Below are 17399 nucleotides of genomic sequence, written 5' to 3'. Positions count from 1 at the left end.
GCTGACACTCAACCACTGAGCCACACTGGCCAGGGCGGGGGAGGCATGTCTGTCTCACCTCACCCTCTGCCTGAGTCCACACCTGGGCTCCTGCCCCTCTGGCTGCAGGCCCTTCCCGCTGAGCCGCCCCAGGAGCCTCCTGGGATGGGGACTGGGGGCATGTGACGCGGCTCCGGCAGAGATGGCTCCAGCGGAGATGGGCTACGCGAATGCCATGCAACCAAGACTTCAACTCGCCAACTCTATTTATACTTCACAGCAAATGGTTTGTTGCTATAAAAATACATTTGCACATTCCACAAACAAGCCCTCACAGCAATTATCAAAACGCTGTTGCTACAAATTAACGCCTACTCACCTTGGGCAAATTAGCACCAAATTTCATCTGCGGCGGGTGGATGCGCAGGCACAGAGGAAGAGCTCGCTACGGCAGCCGCACGGCGGCTCTGGTCTGGGAGCGGGCGGTGCCCCCCATCTGGGCCTAAGCCTGCATTTCCAGGCAGAGCCCTGAGGCCCCTGGAGAAAGGGCGGAAGCAGGGCCACACCTGCGGCAGGCAATGCAGAGCCAGGTGGGAGGGGCGGGGTCTTGCTCTCGGCTGGGAAGGGGGTCCCCACTGAGGTGGGAATCCAGGGGCGCCTGGGAGAGGCGTTCTCACCGCTGTCTCAGCTGTCGACGATGGACTGACGCAGACCCCACTGCCCGCTCTTCCTGGCCAACACCCCTGGGGCCTGACGCTGGCGAGAAGGCAGGTAGGTGCCAGGCAGCGGGGCCAGCAGCCACAGGCATTTGGGCAGGACCCGGGGGAGACACCCGAGGCCGCAGCAGCCAGGTGACCTGCTACGTGACCTTATCAGAGGCCTGCCCCCCCCCCCACCCCCCCGCCGGGTCCCAGGGACCCTGGGCGCTGAGAGAGAGCAAGGGGACCCTGGGCCACCCGCGCTCCTGTGGCTCTTGCAGGCACCAACGCCAAGACTCGGCTCTGCCCGGCCTCGCCCTGCCCGGGGCACCCAGGGCTCATCCAGGTGTGCACTCACCTGCACAGGCCCTGCTGCCGGCGCTGGCCCAGCCCGCCTCCCAGAGCCACCTGATCCCCAGGAGTCACCCTATCTTCCTCTTCAAAGGTTTGTGGGGAGCCAAGTGAGACGATCAGCACACGGCTTCTTCCCAGGGGCTTCTGGGAAAGCAGGGCCCTGTGTCAACAGAGGCCCCGGGAGCAGCCTGCTGTGTATGAAGGTGAAGCCTGGAAAGGCTGCAAGTAACTCACTGCCCCTGAAGATCCAGAGGCCCACAAAAAGCCCTGATCAAGCCGTACCTGATCTCCAGACCATTTCAGCTACATGGCCAGTATAGCTCAGAGCTGGGTCTTTTGTTCATCACATTCAAAAGCGTCCCGTTGCCCCGGGCGCCTCACCCACTCCAGGCTGGGAGAGAGGCTTCCTCGGGCGCCAGCAGCCCTCAGCTCCACCACGGCCCTCCTCAGCCTGCACCCGGTGTCTGTGTGTCCTTCCGGACCTACCACCGTGACCTCCCTGGTAGCCGGGACATTTCTGACTCACGCCCGAGTCTCAGCCCTCACCCAGGCCAGGGACGTGAACAGGAGCCCAGGGGAGGGGGCCTGTGGGATGAGAGACAGGCACGTGACAGCGCCCAGCACTCGAGGCCTCCAGGCCAGGCCTCCTAGCGTTCCCAGGCCACTCCCCCTGCCCGCCTCCCTCCTTCCATTCTCTGCCATCACGGGCTGCTCCCTCCCGAAGTGGACATAGTGGGGCCTCTGCCATAACCTCCATCATCCATGCTCAGACCTGCCAGGTGGGGGACGCCGAGCCCCCTCCTCGCCCGCCTAAGGGACGCTAATTCTCATGCTCTCCACCCCCAAACTCAGACCTCAGAGCAGACTTCTCTCCCAGCTCTGGACTGAATAGCCCAGCCGTCTACTCCACACCTCCCATGGCACCTGAGTGCCAACAGCTTCCTGCTCTTAGAACAAAATCCAAACCCCTACTAACCCCCGAGACTCCTTGTAGCCTGGCTCTGCCGTCCTCTGGATCTCATCTCACACCACCTCGGCTCCCCCATGCTCTCTGCTCCAGCCACCCAGGCCTCTGGCGCTCCTCCGACACGCCAGGCTGTTCTGCCTCCGGGCCTTTGCACATGCTGTCCCCGCTCCCTGGGACAGGGGCTTCTGGCTTCTGCAGGCAGGAAGTGATCCATACATGGTTTCTATCATGATCATTGGCTCAAGTGCAATTCAGTTATTCGGTCGGATTCACATCTACTCCTCACTGGCCTCCTCGGAAACTGGTGTGGGATAGAGGAATGTGGTGAGATCCGCTCCCTCTAAGAAACCTACTCTCTGCCAGATGCCTCTTCCAGAAAGATCGGGTTACAGGTCAGCCAGGTCACAGGCTTTCCCTCAACTCGGCCAGAGAGAGAAGCGCCCCGGGTCCCAGGGGGAGGTCAGGCCACTCTGCCCCTCCCAGTCCAGGGTCCGGGGTCCCATCTCCTCTGCGCCACCAGGAGACCCCACGCTGACGTCTGTGAGCAGGTGGGGGTCTGGGATGAGCAGTGGGAGTGAGAAAGCAGGTGGGGGAGCTTGTGGTGGCCCCCACCACCTAGAGCTGTCCCGTGGGTGACAATGTACCCGCCCCCTGCCTGCCACTGTCTCTTCTGCTGGTTTTAAGGGGACACCTCCCCAGAAGGTTCCGGACTCCTGACCTGCCAAACCAGTTCCTTCTAATGGACAGTCACCAGCTCCAACTGAAAGTGACCTCCTGGCTGCCCGGCTCTGGCCGGGGTCACCGGAGAGAGACCTGCTTGGCCCTCAGCCTGGGCAGGAACAGGCACCCCAAGTTCATTCCGCACACACCCCCCAAGCTCTTCTCCCGCCGGCGGGGGCGGGACCGGCACTAGGCAGTGCAAACACACACAAAGGTGCCGCGCCCTGTGCCCGAATTAATGACTTGGTTCTCCCAGTGGCCCTAGGAAAAGGCAGCAACGCCTGGCTGGCGAGGCCCAGGGGTTGAGCATCGACCTATGAACCAAAAGGTCACAGTTGGATTCCCGGTCAGGGCACATGCCCGGTTGCAGGCTGGATCCCCAGTGGGGGGTGTGCAGGAGGCAGCTGATCAATGACGCTCTCCTCATTGATGTTTCTCTCTCTCTCTCTCCCTCTCCCTTCCTCTCTGGAGAGGAAGCTGTTCCTCCCTTAATATATACGTACATTAAGATTGTCCGTACTTTACAGGTGGGGAAATCAAGGCACAGAATGGCTAGCAACTCAGGGTCACAGGGCCAGCTGTGAGCCACGGCACGAGGACACTGTTCCCTCTGAGCCGCAGGACAGCCTGCCGCTTATGACACCCTCGTGAGAGGCGAGGAAACGGGCGGAGAAGTGACTTAGGGAGAGTCCTCAGCCAGGTCCCCCGCCTTCCAGGGCCCAGAAACCTGGCCCGGGGCCAGAGTCCCAGGAGCCGCACAGTAAGGGCTCTGGGGCCGCACTCGGAATGGCGGGCCACCCACAGAGCCACACACACACACACACACACACACACACACACACACGAGCGTCTTTGAGGCTGTCCCCACCCCCACAGTGCCGGGCCCAGATGCACCCAGGAGGCCCGGGCGCCTCGGGATGCCTGTGACACATCTTCCTCGAGTATCAACCCTACTCAGCGGGTGGAGGGAAAAGCAGTTTAGCTGAAAAGAAACGGAAAGCATCACTTTCATTCCCCCATGCTCGTTTCACGCGGTCTGAAGGGCAAGTCACTGGCAGGCTCCAGTGTGTCCCCCGAAGGCGACCTCGTGCCCTGGGGAGAGGCAGTGCCGGGAGGGGAAGGTGCGGACGCTGCAGCCACAGCTCCCACCAAGGCCTGGCTCTCCACACACTGGCCCTGGGACCTCCCTGCCCCGGTTTCCTCACCTGTAAAAGGGGACAGTGGCTGTCCCTGCCTCCTGAGGCTGTGGTGAGGGCGGAAGGAGGCTGTCGCCCGTGCTGGGAGGGCTGACAGCCCAGCGACGGTGACCATTCTGGGAAGGACGGCCGACGGGGTCACGCTAGGGTCAGGAGGCTGAGTCCCCGAGAGGGAAGGTCACCTGCTCACAAACAGTTCTCTGACTCCTCCTCTGTGCCTCAGTTTCCCCATCAGTGAAAGAGGGTACAAACAGGGAATGGGATGGGTTTTAAATGTGGTGAGAGATGCGCACCGGGCACCTCTGGGTGGCTGAGCTCTTGCTATCTGTCCTCTCTCTAACCGAGCCACTGAGCCACGGGTGATGGTGTGCCCAGGAGAGATGCCATACGTCCATGGGGTCTCTAGTGAAGTCGGTTCCCAGTCCGTAAAAGATCTCAACGAGGTCAGATCTGAATGACTTAAGGACATGGGATCCAAGTCAGCTGTACCAGCTCCACTGTCAGCTCCGCCACAGGCATCTCCACCCCCTTACGTGCGAGTTCCCTCCAGCCTTTGTGTGACCCAAAGCACCATACCCTTCCCTGCCTATCTCCTGTCCATCTTCCCCCTCAATGGTCGCCTCCTCCAGGAAGCCCTCCTTGACCATCAGGTGCCCCTGGCTTCTCTCTGTCACACAGAGAGAAGACTCTGGGTACCTGTGGGCAGGGCCCAAGGAGGTGGCTGTCCACAGGGCCAGCGCCCTGTGTCTCCCCCTACCCCCCGCCCCGCCCCACCCCCTGTGCTGGCTTGAGGAATGGTTTGTCACCACATTCAGGGAGGAACTCACAAACAAGACTCTAAAACTGCCAGCGGAGACCATCCGAAGATGTTTACTGCTGGGTCCTAAGTTTTGAGTTCTCACCTGGACAAACGCAGCCCTGCCCGCCACAGCCCTCTCTGGAATCAACACGGCCCCCAAGTCTGGGCCCTGTCCCCCGCTGTCCCCCTCCCCACCGGACGGACAAGGACGCACAGGAATCCCCCCTCTGGCTGGCGGTCTCTTGGAGGGTTCCGCGTCCCCCCTCTGCCTCCCACACCTCCCAGGGCGGTGGGCGCCCCACCCAGCGCCGCCCCAGTGGCCGCCAGGAATTCTCAGGTGGCCCCAGCCAGGGTTTGAGGAAAGTGAAAGCAGCCAGGGCCTCCCCCGCTTGTTTGTGGGGCCTATTTCCTCCTGGGCTCCATCCCCCGCTGACGGGCCAGCACCCGCTCCGGGCCGGAGCCTGAGCCGCGGCACCTGCTGCGAAACGGCCCGCGCCTTCGCCTCCCAGGTGCGCCCGCGCCCGGGTTCGGGGGGAGGCGCTGATGAGTCTGCGCAGTGTGCCGGCCGAGGGGACACCCCGAGTTAGGGGAGGAAAAGGGGGGGCCAGCGAAAGTTTGGGCTGAGTCAGCCCAGCCGGACCAGACCAAACCAAGTAAACACCAAACGCCGGGAGAGAAGTGGGGGCGCAGGGCGAGAAGGGGGGCGAGGCGGGAGCAGAGGGAGCGCGCGGGGAGCCCGGGGAGGGGTGGGGCGGCCGGGGAAGGGACCTGGGTTGGCACCAGCCTTGGCACCGCGACACGTGGCGCCCCGCCTCGGCGTGCCCCTCCCCCTCCCCGGAGCAGCGAGCCCGATCTGCCGCCGCCGACACCCTCCGCGCCGCCGCGCCCCGCGGGCACAGGCGGCTCCCTCCGCCGCCGCCGGGCCTTACCTGCTGCGCAGCCGCCCGCGCCGCACCTGGGCTCCGCCCGCGGCCGCTCACCTGGCCCCGCCCCGGACATGGCTCCGGGCTGGACCGCCCGCTCCCCGCCCCCCTTCCCCGCCCCCCCAATCTGCGGGTTTCAAGCATTGGGCGCCCGGGGTCGGGCTAGGTCTGGGGGCGGGGAGGCTATATCTAGCTGCACTGTGCGCGGGAGGTGGCCCCGAGCCCCGCCTTGGCCGAGCCGCCTTAGGCGCAGCGCCCACGCCTGGGGCCCGCCCTGTGCGCGCGGATCTCAGGGATCTGCCAAGCGAGGTGGGAGGAGGGAGATTTGCAAGGGGTTGAGGGGAAGCAATCACTCAACAAATGCACGGCCAGGCGCTGACTTCCCGGGGTTGTGGGGCGTTCCCGTGGTTTCCACAATTTGGGAGCATTGGTTGAGTGATCGTTTCCTCCCAACCCCTCACAGATGTTCACCCAGGCCGATCACGCAGGTGTTCACCCAGCCGCAGTGAGCAGATCGGGCCAGGCCAGTGTGACGAGCTGCTGGACTTGGCCTGGAAGGCTGGGGAGGAACAGGCCTCGCCTCGCCTCTCTCCCAGCCCAGATGAGGAAGCCTGGCGCACTAGGGTCACCAGGCAGACATCCTGTGACCACCCGGAGACCCAGGCTTAGGGGGAAGCAGAAGTGGCACGGAACCGGGTCCTTGGTGACATTGTAGAGCCCCTGGATCAAACCCAACCTGAGGCTCGCTCTGTCTGTGGACTTTCTCATTGAGTGTGCCAATGAAGTCTTTTTGTTTAATCTAGTTCGAGCTTTCTATTTCCTGCAAGGAGTCACATGATAAAATATCCGTATACCTTTTAAACAAAGGGCAAAGACATTCCCTCCTGATAGCGGTAGCAGAAAAAAACCCAGGGAAGGCCTCTAACTGGCTAATCCTGAAACACGTGACCATTCCAGGGACCAGACGGAAGTTAGACAGACCAAAACTTTATCTTCCCCAAAGTTAAGACAGTCATCCTCACACCGGCTGTGCCCATGACAACCATGAAATAATTGAACACAGGTTACTATTAATGGAGACGCGCGACCGGACGTAACATCAGTTACCTTCCATGGAAGGCCAGTGCAGGGGGCTGTTTGCTCCCTGCAGCACCCCCAGCGCTTAGGCCTGCGATGGCACACAGCGGGCGCTGTCCCGGTCCATCTGAATGAACGCGTGACCTTGCATTCTATCCCCACCCACGCACCTGCCTTTTCCTTGCAAAGACTTCAGCTCGCAGCACACTTGCCAGTAATCCCAGCTTCCTTGCTCCCAAAGGGCTTGAGTTGGTGAGAAAGCCAAGGGCACCGGGGTGCTAACTTTGAACAGACATGTATACCCCAGCCTCTGGATGGAGCAGGGACGGGGCCCTCTTCTAGGTCAAAACTCCTTTTTTTAAATATATCTTTAAAATATATATACTTTTATTAATTTCAGAGAGGGATAGGGAGAGAGAGATAGAAATATCAATAGTGAGAATCATTGATTGGCTGCCCGCAATCTGGGCATGTTGACCAGGAATTGAACCGCGATCTCCTGGTTCATAGGTCGCTGCTCAACCACTGAGCCACTGGGGGGGGGGGGGGGGCGCAGGCGGGGGCAGGGAGGGGGCTCTAGGTCAGACCTCCTCCCAGCAGCCATTTGCTGGGTTTTGTCTAGAGCTCTGTGCCAGGTTCTTTCTGTCTGTGGAATGCAAACATCTTTTATTTTGTTAAGCCATCAACGAAGGATCCCTCTCTCAAGAAAGAGGGACAAGGGGCAGGTTTTTGTTTTAAAAAGCACTTTGCATCGAAGCAAGAGAACCCCCCCCCCCCATCGGGTCCCCAGCAGGCGTGGTCCTTCCCTGCTGTTACCAAACATCAGGGGGGATGCGCTCTCCTCGCTTTTGTGTTTTGTGCAAAACTCATACAAATTCCACAGCCACAGCTCAGCGATGGCGAAACACAGGCAATAAAGCAGCAACACACAGCGACTGTCGGCAAAAGAATGCAGGCGCCGGCCCCATTCACAACAGAAGGGGAAGGACGGAAAGAGCGGGAAGGCCCGCGGGCTCTCCTCCAGTTTCTTTCTTCTGCTCCCCCCCCCCCATAATCAGCCCCCCCCATAATCAGCCCCCCCAGTGAGTCGTTCCCCTTTGTTGCTGTAACAATAACTCCTTGCATTTCAAATGCTCTGCGATGGAAGAAGAAGAATGGTGCGGGATGAAGGAATGACATGCGAGCGGTATGATTCCCAGCTTTATTAAATTTGCTCTCACAAATGTTTATGAAGCCGGAGACTAGGCGCTCCCCCAGCGGCCGATTCCGCATTAATGAGCAGGGGCGTGGGGGCTGGAGGGAGGGGGGGAGGCAGGGCCCGGCCCAGGGCTTGGCTCCTCATTTGTTTTCTCCCAAATGAACGCTCCTGCCAGCTGCCTGAGCCCAGACTTTGTCTGCTTCGAACCATGTTAAACCACGAAAGCAAAATTTCCAGGCTGCGAGTGGGTGTGACAGCCGGCTGGAGCCAAGGCGGCCAGCAGGTCACTTCCAACCCTCCCTGCGGGCCAGGCCTGAGACCCCGAGGTCAGGGGCCGCTTTGCTGCTGTAACAGGCCAGGTTCCTTGGTTCCCCATAGCCCCCGCCCCCTGCTTTACAGCCAATGCATTTGGTTGTTCCTACCGACTGCAGAGTCCAACCCCATGCCTCTCCACAAGGCTTTGGGAATGGCTTGGATCTAATTTTTAAAAAATATATTGTTATTGATTTCAGAGGAAGGCAGAGGGAGAGAGAGATAGAAACATCCCTGATGAGAGAGAACCGTTGATCAGCTGCCTCCTGCAGGCCCCACCCAGGGGATGGAGCCCGCAACCGGGGCCTGTGCCCTGATCAGGAATTGAACTGTGACCTCCAAGTTCCTAGGTCAACGCTCAACCCCTGAGCCACGCCGGCTGGACTGGACCTAATTTTTAAAGCCTTTTTGATTTGCAACTGAGCAGGTCACGCCCTTGCGGCCCTATTTCACATCAGGGTGGGACCCTGGTCATGTGCTCTGGCCTCTGGCACCTTTTAAAAGCATTTTTATTGGTTGATTTTTTTTGAGAGAGAGAGGAAGGGGGAGAGAGAGAGAGAGAGAGAGAGAGAGAGAGAGAGAGAGAGATGGATTTGTTGCTCCGCCCATTTGTGCATTCCTTGGTTGCTTCTTGTTTGTGTCCTGACCTGGGATCCAACCCACTATCAGACGACACGCTCTAACCAACTGAGCTACCTGGCCAGGCCCTGGCCCCTTGCAACTACCTTTCAAATTCCCTGACTAGTCTCTCTGCCCAAGGCAGTCAGACAACAGGTTTACTCAGCCTGCTTTGCAAACAGGGCCCAGACAGTGACTCAGCCTCCACCATGGTGACCTGTGACCTGTAGGGGCGGGGGGGGGGGGGTGTCATTCCTGGAATTTGTTCCACTGGAGAGGGCGGCTGTGTGTTCAGTTTGGGCTCAGGGTGCGATGTGATGTGGAGGCTGCAGGGGCTACAAGGTTAAGCACCTGGGATATGATTGTCATTGGAGCCGCTCGGTGGCAAGTGCGGGTTTGGTCCAGTGCAAATGGAGCATCTCTGTGAGCTGGGAGAATCTCTGTGCAGTGGGAGCATCCCTGAGTGGTGGGAGCACCTCTGTGCACTGGGAGCATCTCTGTGAGCTGGGAGAATCTCTGTGCAGTAGGAGCATCCCTGAGTGGTGGGAGCACCTCTGTGCGCTGGGAGCATCTCTGTGAGGTGGGAGCATCTCTGTGCAGTGGGAGCATCCCTGAGTGGTGGGAGCACCTCTGTGCGCTGGGAGCATCTCTGTGAGGTGGGAGCATCCCTGTTTTCCCATCAGGCTTCTCCCGTGGGGTGGGGTGAGGCATGGTTCCTGGAAGTTAAGCCTCGAGCTTGGCTCTCTGAGGTCCTGACAAATCCAGGAGCTTTCGACATCCTTTAATAAATGCCTTCGCTGTGTAACCAGCCGGAATCGGCTTCCGTGACTGCAACTCAGAGCCTTCCTGATCCCGCACCCTTCTTCATTTCTTCAAATCCTCACCCCAGGATATGTTTTTATTGACTTTTAGAGAGAGAGGAAGGGAGAGAGGAACATTTACCAGTTGCCTCCCGTACTCACCCGACTGGGGATCGGGAATGGAACCGGAAATCTTTTAGTGAACAGGACACCGCCCGCCCCAACCAACCGAGTCGCCCAGCCAGGGCCCACATCCTTCTGCGTTATGCTACCCGGACCCTCCTCCACCTCCAAACACAGACCCACAAATCCCCGCAGTGAAGAGAGAAGTGTCAGCACGAGGACTCCTTCTGTGATGTCGCAGACACTGTACATTCTACAGCGTTTACAGCCCGTAGAGCAGTCTGCGTCCCGCAAACGCGTCAGTCAGCGGGAAGTGCTCTTGTGGGCGAAGCTCAGTTTATTACCAGGCCATCACCACCTTCAGGCTGAAACCCAGTAAGTGGTTTGCCCAACACACTGTCATCTGTACAGCGCTGCTGCGTCCGACGCCTGTTGTCGAGTTTACAATCCTACAGCCAGCACCTGCACGGCGTGCCCATGTAGTGCAACAGACAAGCAGAGAAACACCACCAGCTACAGAATTTTATGTCTGGAAAGATCCTTGCTGCAGATGGAGAGACTGAGGACAGGGCGACTTGCCCCGCACCACACAGCAGGTACGTGATCAATTCAGGGGGAGAACCCAGGCTCCCGGCTCGGCCCACGAGGGGTATGCCGGACACACAAACATGTCAAATGTCATGTCCCAGGGTCAGCCTTCTCCCGCTCACAGACGATCTTCCTCTAGAGCAGTGGTTGTCAACCTTCTGGCCCTTTAAATACAGTTCCTCATGTTGTGACCCAACCATAAAATTATTTTCGTTGCTACTTCATAACTGTCATGTTGCTACTGTTATAAATCATAATGTAAATATCTGATATGCAGAATGGTCTTAGGCAACCCCTGTGAAAGGGTCGTTCGACCGCCAAAGGGATTGCGACCCACAGGTTGAGAACCGCTGCTCTAGGGTATTTGGGAGAGTGTATCAGTCAGGTCCACCCAGGTTATGATGCAGTAACAAACATCCCTCAGTCTCAGGGGCTGACACTTAGGTCTCCTTCATTCATGACATGCCTGCAGCCCCCACTCCCTGCCTCCTGGAGTGGTCCCATCTGGAACACACCTGTCACCACTCAGAGGGAAGAGGAGCTCTGGAGGGTCTCTGCCTGGCAGTGAAGTGCTGCAGCTCCCAAGGGCCCAAGTCCCTTCTTCTCAGGACTCAGGTCCCCACCAGCCATGAGGGACCAGGAAGTGCAGGCCTTTCTTGTGCTTGGGAGGCAAGGAGCGGAGCACCATGATTTTTGGGGCTTACCTGCAATCTGTTCCATCGCATCCTGGCGGATGTCCTCTGCCGAGCAGCCTCCTCACGTCCCCCAGGACCCCCGAGGCTGCTGCCCATGTCACCACTGGACACTCCTGGAGCTCAGGACCATGGTCCCCCTGCTGGGAGGACCCCTCCTCTTGTGCCCCAGCAGAGCCCACACCGGGGAGCCCACATCCCCTAAGGGAAGTGGTGCAGACAGCTGTCTGAGTTAGACTCCGCTGGGGCCCTCATGTCAGTGAATCCCACGGTCTTCGCCCTTTTGTGTGGCTCATTTCACGGAGCACAGTGCCCTCAAGGTTCATCCAAATTGTGGCAAGTGACAGGATTTCCTTCCTTTTTCTTTTTTTAATATCTTTTTACTGATTTCAGAGAGGGAGAGGGAGAGAAACATCAATGATGAGAATCATCGATCAGCTGCCTCCTGCACGCCCCCTACTGGGCATGTGTCCTGGCTAGGAATCAAACTGTGACCTCCAGGTTCATAGGTCAATGCTCAACCACTGAGCCGCGCCGGGCAGTATGGATTTACTTCCCTTTTAAGGCCGAGTCACGCTCTGCTCACACATCCTGAGGGTCCCAGACCCTCAGCACCTCGGAGATGTGCTTGGTGCGAATGTCATTTCTGAAGCCTGGGTTCGCATCCGGCCTCGTCCGCTGCTCACCTCTTGGCCCCAGCTCCGCTGATGGGCAGTCAGCACCTTGGTTTCCTCCATCGGTGAATGGGGTGGGCCGTCCCTCCCAGGGTTGTCACGGGGAGTGAAAAGGGTGACGCTTGTGCAGCACCTGGCAGAGGCATCTGGTCATTAAACCCCCGGGGGCGTGCCGGCTATCACTGAACCTCTGGCATTCCTGTCGCACCAAGCAGACAGGTGTGACACCTGCCCCAGCCAGAGTCCGGGAGATTTCAGACCCAGCCCGGGAGACAGGTGCAATACCCAGTGTGACCAGTCCTGCGGCAGACGCAGACAGAGGCCAAGGCCCCGGAAACACACAGGTGAGTCAGGCCAGGGTGGCCATCTGCCTCAGCTGGGACCTCCAGGAGGCCCTCAGGCTGGCACATGGCCGCTTCACCAGAGCAGGGTGGATGGAGAGACGCCAGCCATGGGATGGGCGAAGGCAGCTCTGGGGTCTGTGAGGCTGAGGAGGAGAGCACTCCTGGGGCCCAGCGAGAAGAGCAGCCATGGGGGGCCAGGACAGCATGGCCACTGCCACAGGCGTGGGGGAGCCCTGAGTGCACGGGGCACTGGAGCTGGGGCCTGGAGTCAACCCAATAGGGCAGTGGTTCTCAGCCTTCTGGCCCTTTAAAACAGTTCCTCATGTTTTTACCCCCAACCAGAAAATTATTTTCATTGCTGGAGAAACCAAGATGGCGACATAGGTAAACACCGGAAATTGCTGCCTCGCACAACCACTTCAAAAATACAACTAAAAGACAAAAAGGACATCATCCAGAACCACAGGAAGGCTCGCTGAGTGGAAATTCTAGAACTAGAAGGAAAGAGAAAAGCACACTGAGACTCAGAGGAGGTGCGGAAGTAAAGGGCAGAGGTACGGAGGCGCACGTAGAAAGGGCCGGCAACTGAGGACACGGTTGTTTTTTTCACCGCATCAGCCCTGACCTCCCAGACTTGGAGTCTGAGACTCGGGGCACCTGCCTGCTGGTCCTTCAGAAGGCGGGGAAGCTGGGCACCGCCTTGGCCTCCAGCTGGGCTCCGAGGGCTCCAGGTGGCTCTCTCTCCTCTCTTCCTTTGTAACCAGAGGTGAGCTCCAAAGAGGAAACATTGCAAAAGAGAGGATTACAAAAGTCCTCTGGCATGACACCCATGGTTGCCCTTCCCTGTCCTCAAACTGCGTTTCCTCCCTTTGTCCACCTTCTCACTGAACTCTGCCTTTCTTTTTTTCATGAACTTTTTTTTCATTGTCACTCAGGGATATGTTCGTGTGTTTGTTTTTTATTGATTCTAGAGTGAAAAGGAGGGGGACAGAGGGAGAAACATCAATGTGAGAGAAACATCAATTGGTTGCCTCCCATATGCGCCCCAACCAGGGATCGAGCCCGCAACCCAGAGATCGAACCTGCAATCCAGAATGTGCCCTGACCAGGAATCCACCCCGAGACCCTTTGGTGCACAGGATGACTCTCCAGCCAACTAACTGAGTCACACAGGCCAGGGCCGAACAGCTCATTTTGGAATAATTTCTGATTTGGTGAAAAGTTGCAAAGGTAGTTTTCATAGACCCTTCCCTCAGCTCCCCTGATGTTCATGTCTTACAGAACCCTGTTACCTGCATCCCGACTGGGGATGGAACCTACAACCCTTTGGGGTCCAGGAGCAATGCTCCAGCCAACTGAGCCACCAGGCCAGGCCTCCCCATCAACATCTTTACTGACCAATCAGAGTGGCTCCATTCTGACCAATCAGGACAGTGTCCTTTGGATCAATCAAACTGCGAGGATTTGTATGAGGACGGACCCATCGGGTACTGAAGGCAGGGCCACCTGCCAACCAGCTGCCCTCTGGCTCTAGGGGCGCATTTGCCCTTTCCTCCCCAGCTGGCATTTCCCCAGCTGGAGCTGAAGCGCTGACGCTGTCCCCCTGGCACAGAGCGGAGCAGAGGAAGCAGCTGGCACAGGGCAAGGCAACCAGCGCGGAGCAGAGCAGCAGGGCGCAGAGGGAGCCCACAGCCTTGGCGGACCCGGGCCCACAGCAGGGCTGCATCCCAGCTGAGCTGTTTTGCACGGAATCAAGGTGCCTTCTTTACCCTAAACTGGAGATTCCTGTTGGCCTGGAATTGGCGCCAATGATCGTTGGTTGACAGGGGTCTGTCCCTAGAGGCGGAGACTAGACAGAAGTTCACCCCAGGGGCCTGGTTCCCCACTCTCCTTACAGGAGGGCAGCGATCTGTCCTGGCGTCTGGGTCTCCTAGCCCCTCCCAGCCGGGCCCACCGCCTGGGCAGTCTGGTTTCCAGCGCAGCCCTTTCTTTCAGGACTCGGGCGGGGGTCCTCTCAGTGAGCCCCCCCGGAAGCTGCCCCGCAGGCCTCCCCCTCGGAGGTGCCTCAGTCCCGGCCCTGGGAGCAGCGCTAGGAGTTGCTCTGTTGGCAGCTGGCGTGTGTTCTTAACGCCGGTCTTGCCTCCTTACTCTCTCTTCAAGGAGAACCTGCTTCTGGGATTACAAGTGCCTCCAGGTCACTTCAGATAGATATAAGAATTTTTTCAAGTAAAATTATGTGTATCTATGTGCTGACCCACAATATTGAGACACAAATCCCCGTCCTTTCAGTACAGCTTACACTATCCCTTCAGAGAGGGAAGGAGAGGGAGAGAGAAACGTCAATGATGAGGGACAATCGTTGATCGGCTGCCTCCTGCACAGCCCTCCTGGGGATCGAGCCTGCAACCCCAGTATGTGTCCTGACCAGGAATGGAACTGGGACCTCCTGGTTCATAGGTTGGTGCCCAACCACTGAGCCACACTGGCCAGGCCTACACTGTTCAATATGTTAAAGTGGATTCCCAGGTGGGGGCATCGGAAGCACTTGGGGTGCCTTCCCCAGACCACGTGGCTGCCTGGTGGGCCCCTCTGCTCCAGGGCGTCCCCAGACACCGCGCTGACCTCCCCACCCCACCCCGTCCATGTGCGAGTCCTGTCCTCCCTCCTCCTGTGCTCCCAGGCTCGCCCACTGTTGGGGCCCGTCCATGCCCCATGGCCCTCCCTGCCCAAGGACATCTGTCTCCTCACGCTCCTGCGCCAGTCTCAGCCCGCCCCACGCAGTGCGAGCGGCCCCGGCACCGCTGGAGATGAGACTCAGAGAGCTACCACCCCAGGTCCCTTCCCCCATCCCCACCGTGTTGTTTCTCCTTGAGAACCCGCTGGCCTGAGCCCCACTCCCCCACAGTGCCACCTCTCCTCAGACACCTCCCCCTCCTCCTTTCCCCACCCCCTCTGATGCCTCCTGCGGTCACCTTGCACTTGAGTCCTGGTCCCTGGGTCCGTCGGCTTCCTGAGGGACCCACCTGGGACAGCACCTGAGCTACTGAGGAAGAGCTGAACGGATGAGCTAAGAAATGTGTAGGTCTGTGACGGTGGCTGAAGTTGAAGGAACCTCCATGTTAGCCAGACCTGGGGAGAGGGTATCAGTCCAGCACTCACTCACTCAGCCACTCACTCAGTCATTCAATAAACACCGTTAGGGCCTCACTGCGGGGATGCAGTCGGGGCAGGAGGGCGAGCCCGCCATCTCGGGCAGGCGGGACGATGGTCACTAGGAACAGGGCCTCTGCATGTGGCCAGGAATGTCCGTCTGACTTCTCCGTGGCCTGTCCATCTGACCTTCAAGGTTATGCAAGGGCGTGCTCTCCCAGCACTGCCAACGGGAGCAATTCTGTTTCCCAGGACGGCTGGAGGGAGCGCATGGGTCCTGTTTTGGGGACAGGACAAACCTGGGAGGGGCCTCATCCCTGAGGACTAGTGCCCAAGGGTGGGTTCCTGAGACCCGGATGGAGGAGGGGAGGTGTCTATCTGGAGATGCAAGAGTGAGTCACATGAATGGATGGGCCTGTGGTATATGCTGAAGGTGAGGAGAAAGATCTTCTCCCTGTACTCTTGTTGTTGATCCTCACCTGAGGATAATTTTTCTATTGATTTTCAGAGAGTAGAAGGGAGGGAGGGAAGGGAGAGAGAGAGACAGAGAAAGAGAGAGAAACGTCTGTGTGAGAGAGACACATCAACTGGTTGCCTCCTGAAGGTACCCCCTGGGGCAGGGAGAGAACCCACAACCTAGGTATGTGCCCTTCACCAGGAATGGAACCCGGGACCCTATGGTGCATGGGATTACACTCTAACCAGAGTCACACTGGCCAGGGACCCCTCTATGCCTTTATTTTTTATTTTTTAATTCTTTATTGTTGAAAGTATTACATGTCTCCCTTTTCCCCCCATTGACCCCTCCATCCCTCCCTCATCCTCCATCCCTCTACTTTTTAAAATTCTTGACTAACTGACCCCTTGAAGTTCTTGACCCTTGAATCAAAAGACGGATTTCTGAAAAAAAGCATAGAAATTATCTATAATAATAAAAGCATAATACGCTAATTTGACCAATGACCTTCCGGGGGAAGCCGGGGCTGCAATGTAAGCCCGGGATCCTGGGTGCCGGAGGGAACCTGGTGCTGGCAGCAGGGGGAAGGAAGGCCTACTCTTGCACAAATTTTGTGCATTGGGCCTCTAGTTTGGTATAAGTCTGACCAGACACAAGAGCCTGAATAAGGAAATGACTCAGTGGGTGCTCTTATGCTGGTTGGGTGAAGAGTGGAAAGTTCTAGAAAGATGTGATGGGACAGAGGCAATGAGGTCAGTGTGGGGACCTGGGGGAACATGACAAAACCTGTCCACTCCGAAGCCTCTCTGTGGCTCTGCGTCTGGAGACAAGTATGGCCTCGGGCCTGCAGAGGGCAGCACCTCTCACATCAGGGCCCATGACCTGCCCAGGGACTTGGCAGTGAGTCCTGCCTGCCCTGCCCTTTCTCAAGTCCTTCAGCTTCAAATACCCAAAGGCCACGGGGCGTCTTTGGGGGAGTGTGTCCTGAACCCCGTCAGTACATACAGTGGACTGTGAGGCAGCTGAACCAGGAAGGAGATTCCCACACAGGTACCACCCGGTGACCTTGAGGACATTATGCTCAGTGACCCAGCCAGTCCCAGGAGGACACATCCCGGGTGACCCCACTTCTCTCTGCGGCCCCTGCAGGCCAGGAATTCACAGACAGACAGTAAATGCTGGCCGCCGGGGCTGGGCAGGCGGGAGGGGACTCAGTGTTTCAAGGCTGTAGAGTTTCTGTTCTGCAAGATGAAACAAATTTGCAAATATGCAATGGTGATGTGTGCACACCTTGGGAACCACTTAAGGCCACTGAACTGTGCCTTTAAAAAAAAAGGGTAAAATTTGTGTGAATTACAGCTGGGGCTGGGAGGCTGGGCTGAGGGTGGGGGGTGCAGGGGTGAGGTGAGGCTGACCCAGGGCTGCTCCCTTGCCTGCCCGAGGCTGTCCCTGGGGTGGGGAAGGCTGGGCCAGGTGCGTGGCTGTGGGAGGTCAGAAGCCAGCCTGGGGCACTGAGGGAGGACCAGGCAGGTGACGGAGAAGCCCAGGCCTCCCACAGGCGTGGGGTTTGGCAACTGGGGGAAGGGTGCCTGCCCTCATTTTGCGGGACTGCAGGGAGGCGGTGAGTGGGCCCCGGGGCCCCAGGGTCCGCGCTGAGCCAGCACAGTCCGAGCGGGCGCCTGTCTGCATGCACGTCCCACCCCGGGAACCAGGCCCAGTCCACGCACCGC

General features: G+C 58.5%; 1 protein-coding gene across 4 annotated transcripts in view; it reads right to left on the bottom strand.

The window, feature by feature from the left end:
• Positions 1-5681, bottom strand: part of ARHGAP8 (Rho GTPase activating protein 8) — a 36802-nt gene extending 31121 nt beyond the window's left edge. For 2 of the 4 annotated variants that reach the window (XM_081082973.1, XM_081082974.1), the window contains exon 1: positions 5643-5681. The gene's annotated coding sequence lies outside the window, so the exon portion shown is untranslated. Of the gene's footprint in view, positions 1-358; positions 474-5642 lie in introns of those variants that run through there. The other 2 variants (XM_081082975.1, XM_081082976.1) reach the window with 2 other exon arrangements.
• Positions 5682-17399: the final 11718 nt, after the last annotated feature.

Source organism: Myotis nattereri (assembly GCF_964212035.1).
Source record: "Myotis nattereri genome assembly, chromosome: 2".
Taxonomy (NCBI): Eukaryota; Metazoa; Chordata; class Mammalia; order Chiroptera; family Vespertilionidae; genus Myotis; species Myotis nattereri.
Note: the sequence above shows the minus strand (reverse complement) of the source record. Positions and strands in the feature narration are given on the sequence as shown.